At 31.2% G+C, this 5,612-nt stretch overlaps 1 non-coding gene across 1 annotated transcript; it reads left to right on the top strand.

Moving 5' to 3' along the window:
* Positions 1–3,923: 3,923 nt before the first annotated feature.
* LOC149233789 (U6atac minor spliceosomal RNA) lies at positions 3,924–4,046 on the top strand. Its single transcript, XR_016248568.1, has one exon. It is a non-coding gene; the product is annotated as a U6atac minor spliceosomal RNA (small nuclear RNA).
* The last annotated feature ends 1,566 nt before the right edge of the window (positions 4,047–5,612 follow it).

Raw genomic sequence — 5,612 nt, 5'->3', positions numbered from 1 at the left:
ATTTAACACGTGCCTTTGAACACAAATCTAAACTATAAATTAAACCATACGTGTCTGAGTGTTCTTTTGCCATGAGCCAAGTTTCACTTTTTGTATTTCTAGAACAAATATTGGAAGCTGTCAACCTCCTCAAATCTGCCCGACTGGAAAAAATTGATACGCACAAAACAAATGGGTCAACATGCTAAAATCTGCATTCTACAACATTTATTTTCTTGTGTAACTGCGAAAACTACCTGCACGGACATGAAGATGAGAAGATATTGCCACCATACTAGATGCTGAGATTCAAGTTGTTTAATTTAAAGGTTTATGAACTATATTTGAATTTAAAAAAAATCATTTAACAATTAAATATTGTCACTATTTTTCCAAAAGTGGAAAACACTCTGCCACTATGGAAAGTCTCATCGATATGTTCATCTCCTGTGCATGGTGGGCCGTGAAGGGTTCATCTCACGTTGACTCGAGTTTTGTTTTGTTGGACAATGAGTGAATGATTTAAACTGTTAAAACCTTTGAAAACAGCCTAGTGCTTCGATATCGCCTAAATTATGAAAGATCAAGACCATCAAAATGATATGTTATAGCCTATAGGAATTTGAACCTCCGAGCTGGTAGCACAGTTCTAAATACATATTTCCTCACACCTTTCAATGAAAAATAGGAAACCTAGCTTCGATTTTTAAGTTTAAAAAGTGGTGGAAAACCTCAATTATAAGGGCCACGAATTATTATTGTCCGGTAATGGCATGCTTGGCAATGGGTATGATTAAGCCCTTGAAGGCTAGTGAATCAAAATCACTGTCTTTCAAAAATTGTAAACAATCTTTAAAAGCATTCAAAGGACGAATGGATAGATAAATATTGGTGATGCAATACATCAATATTGTAGTGATTTTGATCATCTATTTCTCAAGTAGCATTTGAAGGGATAAATGCATGCATTATAGAAAATTATATATATATATATATATATTAAATTGCATTGCATGATAAATGGGTGTATTTTTGGTAGAGTCATATTATTGGTCATATGGAGATCATAATTTTTAATCTGAATTTTTATTAATATTTTGGAAATATTTTCACCATTTTATTTTGCATTTGAGATGGAAGAGATATAATAAGTGATTGATATTAAGGCTTTAGTTTTGAAGCCTTATTAATTAAGCATGTACAATGGAACTTGAGCCAAACCATAACCAGAGCTAGAATTATAGTCTAAGTCAAAGCAATGTGCATGATTTGGTTCATAATCCTCTTAGCTAGAGACTCAACTTCTAGCTAAATGAGAAAATGGATTTTTGGTCATCCTAAAAGCTCTAGATTCAAAAAGCACATTCAACCTTTGGTAGTTTTCTTAATTCTCTGCTTGGAATGATCATAACGCCTTTGGATTAAGGGGAAGAATGTTAGACATATAATTTGTTAGGGTTATGGTGTCAAATACTAAGTGCTATAAGAAGTGCAAGAGGCTTTGGAAATTCAATAATCCAAAAAAAAAAATGTATTTATATGTATATGATATGAATAATATGCAAACAAAACTTATCTTTAGTTATGCTTACTTTAACATTTATGTATAAATGATAAATAAGAAAAACATTAAAATGATAATTTTAATAGTTAAAGTTTTTATAGAAGAAAAATTCTAAATATTTTATTTATTTATTTTCAGCCACTTATTATATAAAATAAATTTAAAAATAATTGAAATAACGGAATGAAGGCTCAAACATGGTTATATTGTATGTCATCTTTTTATCTTTTGGGTTGTTTCTTTGACTAAGCTTTAATTTAAAATCAGAAAAAACAATTATAATAATAGAGTGGAGGCTCAATCAATGTGATATTGTATGTCATCTTTTTATTTTTTGTTGTTGTTTCTTAAACTAAGTTTTACTCCCATTATGCAAGAGTTTATATTTATAGATATATAATAGATTTAGATCCATTTTTCCATTAATATAAAAAAATTGTTTCCATTATTCAACATAGAGACATTTATTTGATAAATTATCTTAGAAAAAACTAAAACATATAAAAAAATATAAATATTTAAACCAAATTGCAACATTTTTTCAAACCAAGCTATTTTTTTTCATAAATTTTCCATGAGGCTTATGTTAGATTAGCTTTCACACGAAAAGGATGAAAGACCTCTTTTCTGGGAAATCTTCTTGTAGCTTTTTTTTTCACACTTCTTGAATTAAGTTACCTTATCTTTGCATAACTTTTATATGAGACTTTAGAGGAGCCTTGATAAGAAAATGACTTTTTTCTCCTTGTGTAACTTTTTTTTACACTTCTTCAAATTGATCCATCCCCCTTGTTGGTCATCCTTTATAGGGGAGAATGAGGAGGGGTCTCCATCATGGGAGGAGAAACGTTTATCTTTCACAACTTGAATGTCTACTTTCGTTGATCTAGGTCCATTACTTTGATCAAAGTGTGGTGGTCTTGTCTACCATTTCCCTAAGTGGGTTTTCTTTTAACTTTTGGGCATAACATTACCAAATCACCATATTAAAGTAAGATCTATGCTTGAAAGCTACATGATTACAGTAAAACTTTTTACTTTAGGACATTCTCACTACCACTATCAAAATGTCTTCTTACAACAACCAGAATGTAAAGTTCATTTTACACACAACTTGACCTATATTGTGATAGATTTATCATTACTCTTTCTTAGTAAAGTTTTTCCACATCGTTTCTTATGTAAACTAAGTTGTCAATCCCTCACCTCTCAAGAGTGTAATGTTTGAGTGGTAGACCTTGCCCATAATGGTGTATAATAAAATTATTTTTGTGGAAAAACTATAAGATGGACACTAAAGTTTAAAACACAAACCTTCGTACCCAATAAAATAAAGAATAAAAACCTAACTAATGATTAAAGAAATCCTGTATTATCCATAAAATCAAAACCCACCATTAAAACAAGAAAAAAAACACGTTAATAATGGGTAAATAATTGTTTTTTTCCCAAACAAGAAAGCGTCGTTTTCATGCTGGTTAAGTTCAATAATGAAGTTTTTAAATATCATGCTAAAACCATGATAACCGCGGAGATAAAAGAGTGTAAATCAAAAGCGTTTTGCTAGTCAATGTTGATGGTGAAGCATGACCTTCCAGAAGAATATCGAATGTGCAACTTATCATCCAAGAGATATTTTCAAGAGACAAGAACCTTCTCGGTGACTTTCCAAAAAAAACCAAAACTTTGAAAGTAGTAAGGCCTTGCTCGAAAGATTCGACTCCCACACAAGTTGCAGTAGTCGTTGAAATCTTCACAACCGGGAATGAAAGAAACCGTTGAAGAAGCTTCTTAATAACTACTCCTAAAACAGGGTTAAAACGAAAGAGAAAGAAAAGTCATAATTTTTTTTGGGTAATTTCTTTTTCATTTCTTAGAGAAAATATTTATAATATTTCATAAGGAAGTTGATGCATAAAAACATATTTTTGAAATTTTAATTTAATTATTAATAATTATTAAATGAAGAGTAAGAATTTATTTTTTAAGAAATATTTTAGATTATTTATAATAGTATATGCAAATCAAAAATTCATATTTATCTCTAAAGTAATTTTTTTTAAATTAAATTGATTAATTAAAAAATATCATATAAACAAGTGTTATAGAGTGAGTCATATTTTTTTGGGCATGTGGTATTGATAAACCAACTAAGTATATTTATAGATTAAGAATCTCTATGGTTAAGAATCTTGTTCTTGTTTTTAAATGTATATAGGCTTAATTTATATATTGATTTTATTATTATTTATTAATAATAATAATTTAAAATTTAGTTAGTTTTATGAATTATTTAAATTTTATTAATGTGAGTTGTATCATGTAGTAACAATTTTGATGTTTATTATGAATTGATGCCAATTAACATTTACTAATCTTTGTATTCATAGAAAGGAGAGATGGTTGGTATCTCCCTCCACAAGGACGTGAATAGTCTTTGGAATTTCTTCTCACACCCGATTAAGGCTCTCCACCCTCAAGGTGGATCTTACCCCAAGTTTTAACATACATCACTCTCACTGTAGATTGCGTCCCTGTTGAGATAAAGTGATAGGTGGAAAACACTTTGGAAGTCTAAATGTCTGGCAAAGGCCAAACTTCTTATGTGTTGCTTAATAGAAAGAAAAATTCCAAATCATTCATGCTTTTTAGGAATGTTCTTTCATCAAACGAATTTGGACAATATGCCAAGGGAGTGTAGGTCAGCTTGCTTAGTGGGAATGAGCAGTGATGGAAGATTCTTGGAAGAGGTTGCTTTCAAATTCTTGCTCTAGCCCCTTCAAAGCTCTATCTTTGATCATTTGTTGGGGGTGTGGCTTGCAAAAAACAAAGCTATTTTTCAAGATATCTCATAATCTCCAAATCATGTTGCCGCTGAAGCCCTTGCCATTCTCATTGATTTTCCTTAGGAGAAAGCATGAGCTCCTATTAGAGTTATTGGTGAAGTATCTCCTCATTGATCCCAACCATGGGCTTATTTTGATGGAGCTTCATGCAATCAGTATCAAAGGAGCAAAGGTGGATTTTCCCTTTTCTTATCTGACTCTCCTTCTTTCCATGTCAAAATGGAGCTTGGTCTAGGAACAAATAACTAGTTGGAACTTCTTTCATGGAAATATCTATCTTTTAATTTTTGCAAAGGAAAAAGGATGCTCTAAATTACAAGTTTATGGGGACTCTATGTGGATTATAAATTGGATTAACAAAAGTCAAGTATGCAAAAATCTTCTCCTTGCATCACTTGGTGATGACACATTAAGGATTAGAGACATTTTCAATTACACTTCTTTTTGTCACATATATAGGGAACACAAACAAAGTGTAATAGATTTTTGACAAATTCTGGAGCAACAAGAGGGTAGCACATATGAGTACTTTCACACCCCTTTCAAGGACTACCTTGAAAAGCAAAAATGAATCATGCAACTTTCTGACTTGTTTGTTTTTCTTTTTGCTCATCATCACAAAGTATTTATATATTTGGGTTGTTATATACAACCATAACTATTATTTCATCTCTAGATATGATGATTTGGGTTGTTATATACAACCATAACTATTATTTCATCTCTAGATATGATGATGATTAAGTTATTATAAGAAGGTCATCAACCCCACCCTAGAAGATCAAAAGTATCTCTCTATTTTAACTAGCTCAAAGAAGAAAATTAATATAGCAAAGATTAGAATGAATTCTCATGAGCTCCATAGTGAAACAGGTCGTTGGGCAGTTCCAAAAACGCCATGGATGGAAAGGATCTGCCATATATGTGAGAATAGGAACATCGAGGATGAAAACCACTTCCTCTTAGAGTGCCCCGCATATAACCACATTAGATCTCAGTTTCACAATCTTTGTTACAATACTGACCTTCCTAGCCTTTTACAATGTCAAAATTATAGTGAGCTCGGGAGGCTTCTCTCCAAGATTTTTGAGTATAGGAATAAAATCTTAAATCAAAATAGATAATTTGTTTCTTTAGGTCCGATAGACCATTATTTGGTCTCAGCGTACGTTAACCATCATCATCATCATCATCATCATCATCATCATCATCATCATCATCAT

This window comes from Pinus tabuliformis, chromosome J (genome assembly GCF_031772625.1).
Source record: "Pinus tabuliformis cultivar Carrire ecotype Pingquan chromosome J, CPIR1, whole genome shotgun sequence".
In the NCBI taxonomy this organism is placed as follows: domain Eukaryota; kingdom Viridiplantae; phylum Streptophyta; class Pinopsida; order Pinales; family Pinaceae; genus Pinus; species Pinus tabuliformis.
This window is presented reverse-complemented; position numbering and strand designations above follow the sequence as displayed.